This window comes from Topomyia yanbarensis, chromosome 1 (genome assembly GCF_030247195.1).
Source record: "Topomyia yanbarensis strain Yona2022 chromosome 1, ASM3024719v1, whole genome shotgun sequence".
In the NCBI taxonomy this organism is placed as follows: Eukaryota; Metazoa; Arthropoda; class Insecta; order Diptera; family Culicidae; genus Topomyia; species Topomyia yanbarensis.
In genome coordinates this window covers 161,504,797-161,514,863 of record NC_080670.1, presented here as the reverse complement: position 1 = coordinate 161,514,863, position 10,067 = coordinate 161,504,797, and positions in this window count along the sequence as shown.

Below are 10,067 nucleotides of genomic sequence, written 5' to 3'. Positions count from 1 at the left end.
ACTAGTTGTAACGCCAACTGAGTAACCATATCTTAACTGCATTGTGATCCCAATTTTAAATTTATTTTGTCTACGAGAAATCAATTAAAATAGGGTAATTAAAACATTCACATTGACGAAAGCTTATTGAATAATATATCTCTAATGCTTGTTATGTTATGATTTTTTTTATTATTTATGGTATTATATATTTGTAGCTTTTGGAAAATCGGTTCTCTTTGATGTGTTAATTTTACGCAAGCGCTTTGCTGTAGCGACAGATGGATACTAGTTATTTTAATGAGATAAACTATTTTCTTCAAATTTGAAAATATTAAATAGATTTTCGAGCTATTAATTCCATTTCAAAGATCGGAATTTTGTTTTGTGAAAAAACTGCTCGCCAAAAATTAGTAAAACTCCGATGTGTTAAATAGAATTTCTAACTCAAAAATATTTTTGCATTCCGTAGAAATAGTTGGATTTGAGGAAATTTTTGGGTTCACTAATAACTGCTTGAATAACATAGATAGTAACATGATGACTTTAGCAAAAACATGCATCAATACAAATTCTAAAGGTCTCTGGAGCAAAGCATTAGCGGGACCGATTTTTGAAGGGCTTTTTATGGAAATAATGAAGATTTCAAATCAATGTTTCATAAGCAAAAATAACTAAAATAACTACGGTCGTCTGTCTTGGGCGTCCTGCTTGCAGTTGCGTGTAATCTTCTTTCTCATTAATTACTTTACCCTCAGCTGCTTGTTGGTAGTTCAGTCTTTTCTCTTTCACGTTTTCGTGTACATTCCATGTCGTTGTTGCTAGAGCGGTTTTGGTTTTCACTGTTCAATTGATGCTTATTTTGTTTTAGAGTGGCTCTGGTATATTTGTTTATATCTTCGCTAGGTGTACTGGATGTTGGTTTACGGTTATCGAAGATTATTGTTTGGCCGTGGTTTAGCAGTCGAATTCCGTTTGTTAGTATTTTTGTAGAAGTCTTGGCGCATGGTTTCCAGTAATGTGCAGGTTCAGCCGCATTCTTACCATCCGAATACCGTTGAACATGTCAGGATGAAGTTGCTCCAGGCGTCAATTTGCAACGAATTCCACTTCTCCGCATTTCGATTTGAGTTTTTTAATGTATTCGGAGCAGATGTACGGTGTCTAAGGAAGCAGCCATATTTCAGTTTTATTATCGTCCATTTATGCGGGGATCTTGGTTTTAATTTTATCATATTCGATATCGTGTTATATGTTGTTCATCCAGCACTATAAAGTGTTAGGCTCGAATAACTCACTGAAGTACCACATTACGATTTTGATGTAGTTGGATGTGGGACACTTACGTAAGCACAAGCTCCACTTTCATAGCATAAAGTCAATCGCATGTATATTTTTTTTCAGTGGACGCACTTTGTGATTTGTGTAGTGATTCACTCATTGTGCTCACCGCCCAAGTAACAATTATTGAAGTTTTATAGCACGCTACAAGTGCAATCTAAGTTTTATTAGTGGCTATAAAACTATCATAAAACCTCAATTGTTACTAGAGCCTAGAGGAAACTGGATTAGGCAGTTTCTAGTTTATATAGCTAATGAAGCGACGCGGTTGTTCGTTTACTGTACTGTGAAGAAGCGGTTTGTTTAAACTTCTGGTCTGTAGGATATCAGAGGATAATTTGTTTTCAAGAGCACTTAATTACCTCAATTATTTAATTATTTGAAATATTTTAACTTATCACTTATTAGAGAGACAGCTTGCATTTGGCTTTCTTATATATCGGAACCCGTGTCTTAAGAGTTTTGAAGAAGCTTTTTATAGACTCCCCTATTTTATTGAGAATGTTCATAAAACAACAATATGACGGGTCGCAGGGTTTAAAGCAGCATTTGCTACCTAATTTTTGGGCACTATAATATAACCGTTAAGTCATTGATAGGGCTAGATAGTATTATCAGTCTTTCCTTTAATATCGACAAGTTTGCACCCGTGTGCAAAATTTCGTGCACGCGTTCAACCTCAAACATGCTTTGCCTTTGTGTACAGTAGATTGCCCAGAAAAATAATGAATTTTTGAAAGCTCATTCGGCCAGGCCCTAGGATTCCTACTCGCACCAGGAGTTCTTGCACCAAATTTGAAGCGAATCGAACAAGTCTAGCTACCGGACCAACTAGCAGTCTTCGACAAAGTTGTCGTTGTTGTTGTTGTTTATTTGTGGCTTTAACCTCTGTGGGTCATTCGCCATAACGACAAAGTTGTGAATAATTAAATTATCTTTCTTATTTTCACTTACAGTGATAATACGATACATACAGTGCCACCTAGCGGCAAACATGCGAGCTAGTGGATTTTCTCCATGTAAATTGTCGAAAAATCCCATACAAACTTCAGGTCCGGTAGCTAGACTTGTTCGATTTGCTTCAAATTTGGTGCAAGTACTCCTGGTAGGACTAGGAATCGACTCAGGGGTGCGCCGACAGGAGTCATTTTTTCCTGTCACTCTAGTGTACAGGTTCGAATCGAACACCGAACCCAAACGAACGATGTGCAAACTTAGGTTTAAACATCGTGTACGTACACCGTGTGCGTACATAAGAAAGGCACACACAAAACAGAATGAGTCAATGCTAGTGATGATGGGTGAGAGAAAGAGAAAACTAGTATTAAGAACCTGTGTGTACGAACACCGCGTACGTACATGGGGTTCGGTTGTGCAGACGAACATGTGCTCGTGTTTAGGTACGCATTAGCGCGTTCGAGTTTGCACACGAAATGATGGTGTAGGATGAGCACAGAACTAGAGCGAACATGGTGTTCGATGTTCATTTGGGAAGACTGAGTATTATTATTATTAATATGTTCTTTTTATAGCTGGAAAGGCAGCTTTAAGGGGCTATAACGCTTGTATTATTAAAGTTCACGCCTGTTATAAAGCTTGTCTTCAGTTCAGTGTATTAAAGATCTGGTCATGGCACATCACGCGAAGCGGTCCCTGCAGGAGATGGAGCGTTTGAAAATTCCAGTTGTCCCAAGAATTCTGTGAATTTTCGCAACATAATGACCCCTATTGCTTTGGAGAACATTTGTTGGTTGATTTAGTGTTACGAGAGTATTCCGCCAATACGTCATATGACCCCACAAAGTATCCGCAACGAACAAAGCCCTTGCTGTATTACTTCGAACAAATAATCAGCTGGCACCGACCTTCGTAACTTGGCAGACGGACGGGATCTATCCACGGCAATCTAAGAAAGCGCATTACGCAATTCACTCAAAACAGTTGTTATAGTTTGGGCTCATAAATTTCGCAGCAGTCCTCCAGGATTGACCGCGACAAAGAGCAGTACAGCGATTTCAGAGAATAGATATCTGAAAATTTTTTGGCTATCCTGAAGATGCATCCCAGCATTCGAGATGCTTTGCTAACTGTATAGGAAACGTGCTGTTTAAATGTAAGTTGCGGATCTAGTATTACTCCTAGATCCTTCACCGGACTAACGCGTTCAGTATCCAGTAGACGGTATTAAAAACAAACAAATGTTCCATACTCTCTGTTATGTAGGATTTCAGACAAAGCAGGTTAGTCACTGTCAAACGCTCAGACGTGAAGCCATGTTGATCGTCAATTAGGAACTGATTACTACGAACCTGGAGAGATTCCATAATTGCCAGTTCGAACAACTTCGAAACATCACTCAATGAAGTAATGCCGCGGTAATTATTGACGTCTCGCTTGTTACCTTTTTTATGGACTGGGAACATGTTCGCGGACTTCCAGCAGGATGGAAAAATGCCACTGGCAATAGATACTCTAAAGATGGGAATAAGTGGAGTCGCTAAAATGTCGATGTGCCTTTTCAAAAGTACTGAAGGGAAGCTGGCAGGTCTCGGATTGAGAACACGCTCTGGTAATCAACGTTTCATTGACATCAATAGCGCTTCGAGTTTGGCTCACGACCGGAACTTGACTAACAGCGAGTTCAATTTGATCAACTGTTAAGGCCTCATCTGTGAACACATTCGCGAATTTCTCCGAAAAAAGTCTGCACATATTTTGGGATGTGGTAGCTGTGCGGCCGCTGAAAGTCGTGGATGACGGCAGTCCGGCTTCCTGATAGGGTTGAGACTGACGTAATAAGTGAGATTGTGCGCTACTTAGTAAACCTTCGCAGAGCAGCTCTCTTAATGGACTTCAGTCGTCGCATCGTGCTCGTTTGCCAAGGAGGGCCGGTTTGTTGATGATGAACTTTCTTCGGGACGTGTCTGTCAATAACATAACCCAAAACGTTGGAAAATGTTTGAGCTGCGGTATCAACATCTTCGGGGTACAGAATATTTAGACAATTGAGAGGTCAGCGATACTGCGATGATCAGCTTTGTGGAAGTCGTATGAGACGAGGACCGGAAAAACATTGCAATCGTACGCCAGGGTGCCATCGACCGTGGCGATCAGCGGCGGGTGATGTGATACTGGATTCACTAGAGGAGAGGGTGCCATCAGTACTGATGTAGCACAAACCCGATCGCTGACAAAACAAAGATCAAGATGGCGGTTCTTATCGTTGGCAATAGGATTAATTTGTAAAAACGAAGCTGAGCTGTAGCTGTCATGAAGCCTCGCCGCCCCTGAATGAAGAATGGAGTGATCGGAGTCCGGGTAAAGAAATCCATTTCGGGAAAATTTCCACGAAATGCTGGGGAGATTGAAATCTCCTAGTACGATAATCTCATCAATCGATTGAGCATCTTCGAGGATGGTAAAAACTGAGCCGCAGTGTGCGTCAACATATTCGATGTCACGGACTCGATCGGGTGTGACGTACAACCCACACAAGTATAACTTACGGTCGCCAAGGTCGATTAACGTCCAGACCTGTTCGAGGTAATCCCAGCAAGTCTTCTCAACAACTCGTGCCTTCAAACTGCGATTAACTGTTACTAATACACCACCTCCAGTAGATTTACGGCTATTTCTAAGGTTTCGGACGCAACGAAAAACCTTATATCCAGTACCGAACACCTGGCTGGAAAGCGTGTCATCGGTTAACCACGTTTCGATGAAGACGATGATATCAAAACTGTTATCGGAGACTGCAAGGCGATATTCCTCAACGGTTGAATTGATACCACCAACGTTTTGGTAGTATAGTAGCAGCTTGTCCCCTCGTTGACCAAGGCTGGAAATTGAAGAGTTTTGAGGCAACACGCTCAAGGACGCTTTATACTTGCCTGCTGTAGGTTTGCGAAAGACCCCTCGTTTCAACTTCACCATAGTAACGGGACGGCTGCTGGTCACTGGATGGAAGGGCTCGACCGTGATAGAGGGGGGGGGGACTAAGGGCTTCCTCAGGACTGGTGGCAAGTGCGTGTCCCGGTGACCGGGAAATCGGGGGTTGTACTCAATGCGGCTGGGCTAGGTACTACTCGTGAACGGCTGCAGGTCGCTGGCATGAAAGGCGGTGTCTGGTTCCAATAGGAACTTTGCGCAATTAACGGTAAGCTGGAATCGAAGAACAATTCGGTGCTAGAAGGTTTCGTAATAGATAGATACTTGCCGCAGTAGGTAGTTTGGAAGTTTTCCACACAGGACCGGGACGACTGGTGAACGCTGGCTGCAGTAGCCGAAATGTGTCGGAAGAATCGAGGGCTTTTATGGTACAGGTGGCGGTGGATCTCAGAGGCCGATGTAACCTATTGACGAAATCTATCCTGTCTTTGCTGGTCGAAGTTAATTTCGCGAACTAGCACTCCAGTTGACTAAGCAGACGCTCTGAGTGCCTTCATTAAACTCGGAAGATCGACTCGGAAGGAAACAAAATTGAGTTTTGTGACATCAGCATCCTTCTTCACCAACAAGATTGTTTTGGGTGTATCGCTCATTCCGAAGCATTCTTGGGTCATTGCGACGATATCATCCACTGTATGGCTCGGATCAAGGCGGCTGAGGTAGACCCAGAACTGTTCCCGCTCATCAGCAACTGTTCGGATTTCCCGCTGAATTTCTCGAGTACCACAGACCGCGGCTGCAGTGGCGCAAATTTTAGCGTAATTCTTGCGAGTTCTTTTTGGAGTAGGTAGATCCCCCGGAATTCGCTTGATAGACAGCCCCCTTTTGAGCTACAGAGCCAGAATTAGCGAGAAAATGTGTCTCAATGCGGTTGGAGAGATTAGATATGACTGCGTTCAGCTTATCTACCGCCTAGCAAACTTAGTGATGGTGTTGTGTTTAATCTCCGATCACTTACCATGAGTTATAAACATTTTTCCTAATTGGAGACATACTTTCGCGGTGCCAAGTCGCGAAACCGGGTTTCTTTATTTTAACGTTAAAAGTTGTTATGCAAAATAAATCTGTTTGTCCAGGCTAGGGTTGGCACCTCTGGAGAAGCTTTAACCCGGAGATTTTCATAGACAAATATCCTTTCAATCCTTCAATAAGTCGTCATGGATTTTAGCCCTGGTGGATTAGAAAATTACCAAAATTTTCTTACAATCACCGTAGAGTATTATATTTTTGCTAAGATTAGTGCGCACAACTCTTCCATTGGCGTTAAAATAGAACTTTGCATGTTTGAGAACGGTTTTATCAGTTTCAGCAGGTGTAGTATTTCGCTTCCCTTGATATGTGTCAAGAATCTAAAAGCACCAGCTACTCTCGCTGTGGAGGATAAGTCGAACGAGCATTGCTCTCCTCCATAACTAACAGAAAAACGGAAACCAAAGTAGACGGGACATCGGCATCACATGGGTAGCATTATGTGGTGTCGGTTATTCATCATCAGAGGTTCCAACAAAGGGGCAAAACTCACCTTTCTAGCCAACAGTTAAAGGTCGCTGCAAGAGGAGCAACAACACCGGAAGAATTAATTTGATATTGATCTAGTTGGATTAGCACAAATCCGCCATACTTTGGTGCAACTGCAGATAAGCACCACTAACATTGAAGTGGTTTAGTAAAATTGCAGCAAAATAACTTTTTTATACCATTTTGAATGACTTATTGGGATGCAAAATTTCGGTTGTAGCGAAATATTACTTTCCTTAATTTTTAGTAAATTTGATTTGGTTTCCATTCTCATTGTTTCGCGAACGAAATCAGCAATATTTGGAGAACTCATCGTCCACACCTTGAAACGAATGGTTAGTTGAGCAAAATAAATCTGAACCAAAGTAGGTAGTAAACTTAGACTTTTGGAATATTTTGCAAAGAATCAAATAATTTGAAAAAAGTTGAAATTATGCTTCTTCCCACCACACCCGGAGAAATTAATGTAAAACCCGGAGGGTCGGAAATCGCTCCTAAAAACCGGAATCTCCGGTCAAACTCGTAGGGGTGGCAAGCCTAGTCCAGGTTAATTGAACGTTATCGATACTATTTGTCTGACATGATGCAACTGAATTAAGATGAAATCTGTAACCCTGTGTTTCAGAAAACTTACAGCTGAAAACAAGTATGGCTCCAAAAAATGTAAGCAATTGCTCTTACAGTTATTAGTAGAGGTTTATGTTTCGGGTGCAAATACCATATAATGCAGCATTGTTGTCATCATCGTTCGTCAATATATTTCAACCCAATAATTTAGACGAACGAACCATAGCTGTACTAATGGAACAGATTTGCACAGAGAGGAAGCATTTTTAAAAATTCAATAAAACATATATGAGTGAAGTGGAATCGTATTTTTCACAACTCTTGGATTGACTTCGTCGACTTTTTTATATTTTCGAAGTCATACTCACCTTACAAGTAAGTATGCACGTCGAATTCTCATCTCCACAGATGAAATACTCGCGGACTTATACTGGAACCAGTTCCGCGCAAACCATTTTGGCTATCGTGACCCATGGTTGGTTCGGTCGGTGCCCGTCACCCGGTGCTTCCTGCGGCAACACATAAAGACTACGAAGAACACTAGCTTTAGATCCAGTAGAGTTCCAACCGAAGGCAAACATGCAAAAACTCGTCCCGGCCCCGGCAGTGCAAACAATCGAAGGGGGAGTTTTGCGTTAGCCTGTTCTGTAACTCCCCCACCAGGAGAATTCTTTCACATTCAAAGCCCCAGGAAAAAAATGCATTTGTTTGAATTGGCCGCAGGAAACGATGAATCCCTCACCCCTGGTTCCTTTACTTCAACTTCGGCGGACGTGTGGCAGTCGTTGACGTTCGCCAGGCCATTGCATTGGATGATGAGTCCATTTGTTGCATGTGTCTATAGGACGGTGGTATCGCTATCTCTCTATTGGCAAGTGACGGCTCGTGGTGCGGTGGTTTGTGGTCGCGTGGAATGACATAGCCTGCATGCATGGTAAGTCTATCCACTGGTATGGTACGGTTTGCGGCTGTTTGGTTTTCACGGCGCGGTGATTGTCGTTCGTTGTTTTTTTTTTCAAATATTGAAAGTGACTCAATCGCCGCGTGGGTGAGGTAGAAGCACCGGGATGTTCCGTCCCTGCAGTTTTTGAAGAGTATTAGAGTTAATTGGCAAGTACAACATGTTTGTTTTGAGTGATGATATTGGTGCTGTCAGGTGGGACAATGCAACAGATAGGGGATAAACGGATGTGTGTGGAGTAGGTATAATGGTAGCGTGATGATTTGCAAATTTAGTAGGGGGTTTTGTTTATGGGTGGCTTCAATGGGTTTACATGGTTGAATGTATCCGTCTTTTTGGTATGTTAGAAGTTTGCAAAATTTGTTGAAATCATCTCATTGTGCAACAAAATGTTAGATGTTTTGTTGTGATAGATATGTTTTTCCACAACATATTCTCATGGTCAGAAAATTTTTCCATCTTGATCTTGGTCTTGGTTAAAGTTAGAAAAGTGTTATCTGATGTTGAACAAGTTCCATTTTTGTTAAGTAATACTGTTCGATGTTTCTTGTTATATAAGCAACTATGAACGCCACGGCACCTAATAAGCATCCACACATATGTTCTGTTTTAGGATGATTGTCTTTGGTTGAAACTCTGTTGAAGCTACAGTTAGTAATCGTAAGTCTTCACATGTGGCCGCCGGTAGCGTCGGGTACCGATCGAGACAATACTGAAAGTACTTCCTTATCAAAATACTTCCTTATCAAAATTATCAAAGATACGTAATAAATTTTCATGAAACGCCATTAAAGACACTCAACCTAGAAAACGTCATCGAAAACCAGTAAATACCGTTGATTGTCTTGTTTGGATCTATTTTTTTATATGTTTATATCTTTCGCCTAATTTAGTTATAAATGGCTGAAAGCAGTCAAAGATAGGCGAAATTTAATTAGAAGCGTGCCTACCCAAATAAAAAAAGGATAGCAACCGTGCCAATGGTACTGGAACTAATTATGTCGGTACACAGTGTCGTTTTCTAACGATCAACGAAATCAATTATCCTGTTGTTTTTTTCTAAAACTACAAATTTCGATTATTGTAACTATTTTAAACCAAATTGTGGCACAAATTAAACGTTCTCTTCAGCACAATGGTACCAAAAATACTGATAAATAATGATACCCAGTGCCAGTATGTAGGTTACAATAATTGGTCGGTATTTTTGGTTATTGCTAATTCGTTTGCTGCCCAAAAAGAATAATGCTACAGGAAATACGTGGCAAACTTAGAATAAACTATGATTTCAATCCGTATGTACTCAAAGTTATTAACTCTTTTTTTTCCTCTCTGGTTATCGAACCTTGTTTCAATTCTCGCTTAGTTAATTTCAGAAGGACCTTAAAGGGATTTACAGTCCTCGAACAAAACTTCCAGTAAACGACAGTTTTAAACTTAGCCACTATCCCAGTTATCGATCTTTGATTCCTTGTTGTCACTTCTCGCCGGTGTTCACGCACACTTGGAAGCTCAACTAAGAAGCAATCTGCAAAAATAACTTTTGAAAGTCATCAAGTTTTCGAAAAATTACTGTTATTGTTTATAGTCGAAACTTTGTGGCCTACTCTGATCCAAGTTTGGGAGTAGGTTAAAGCACACACACATTCTCGCAACGCTGACGTCGTCGTGGTGGTAGTTGTCGTCGTCGTCGTCGTCGTCTGGCAAAACTTCTCGCGAACACAGTGAGTATCGATTAAACTTTTCACAGAGT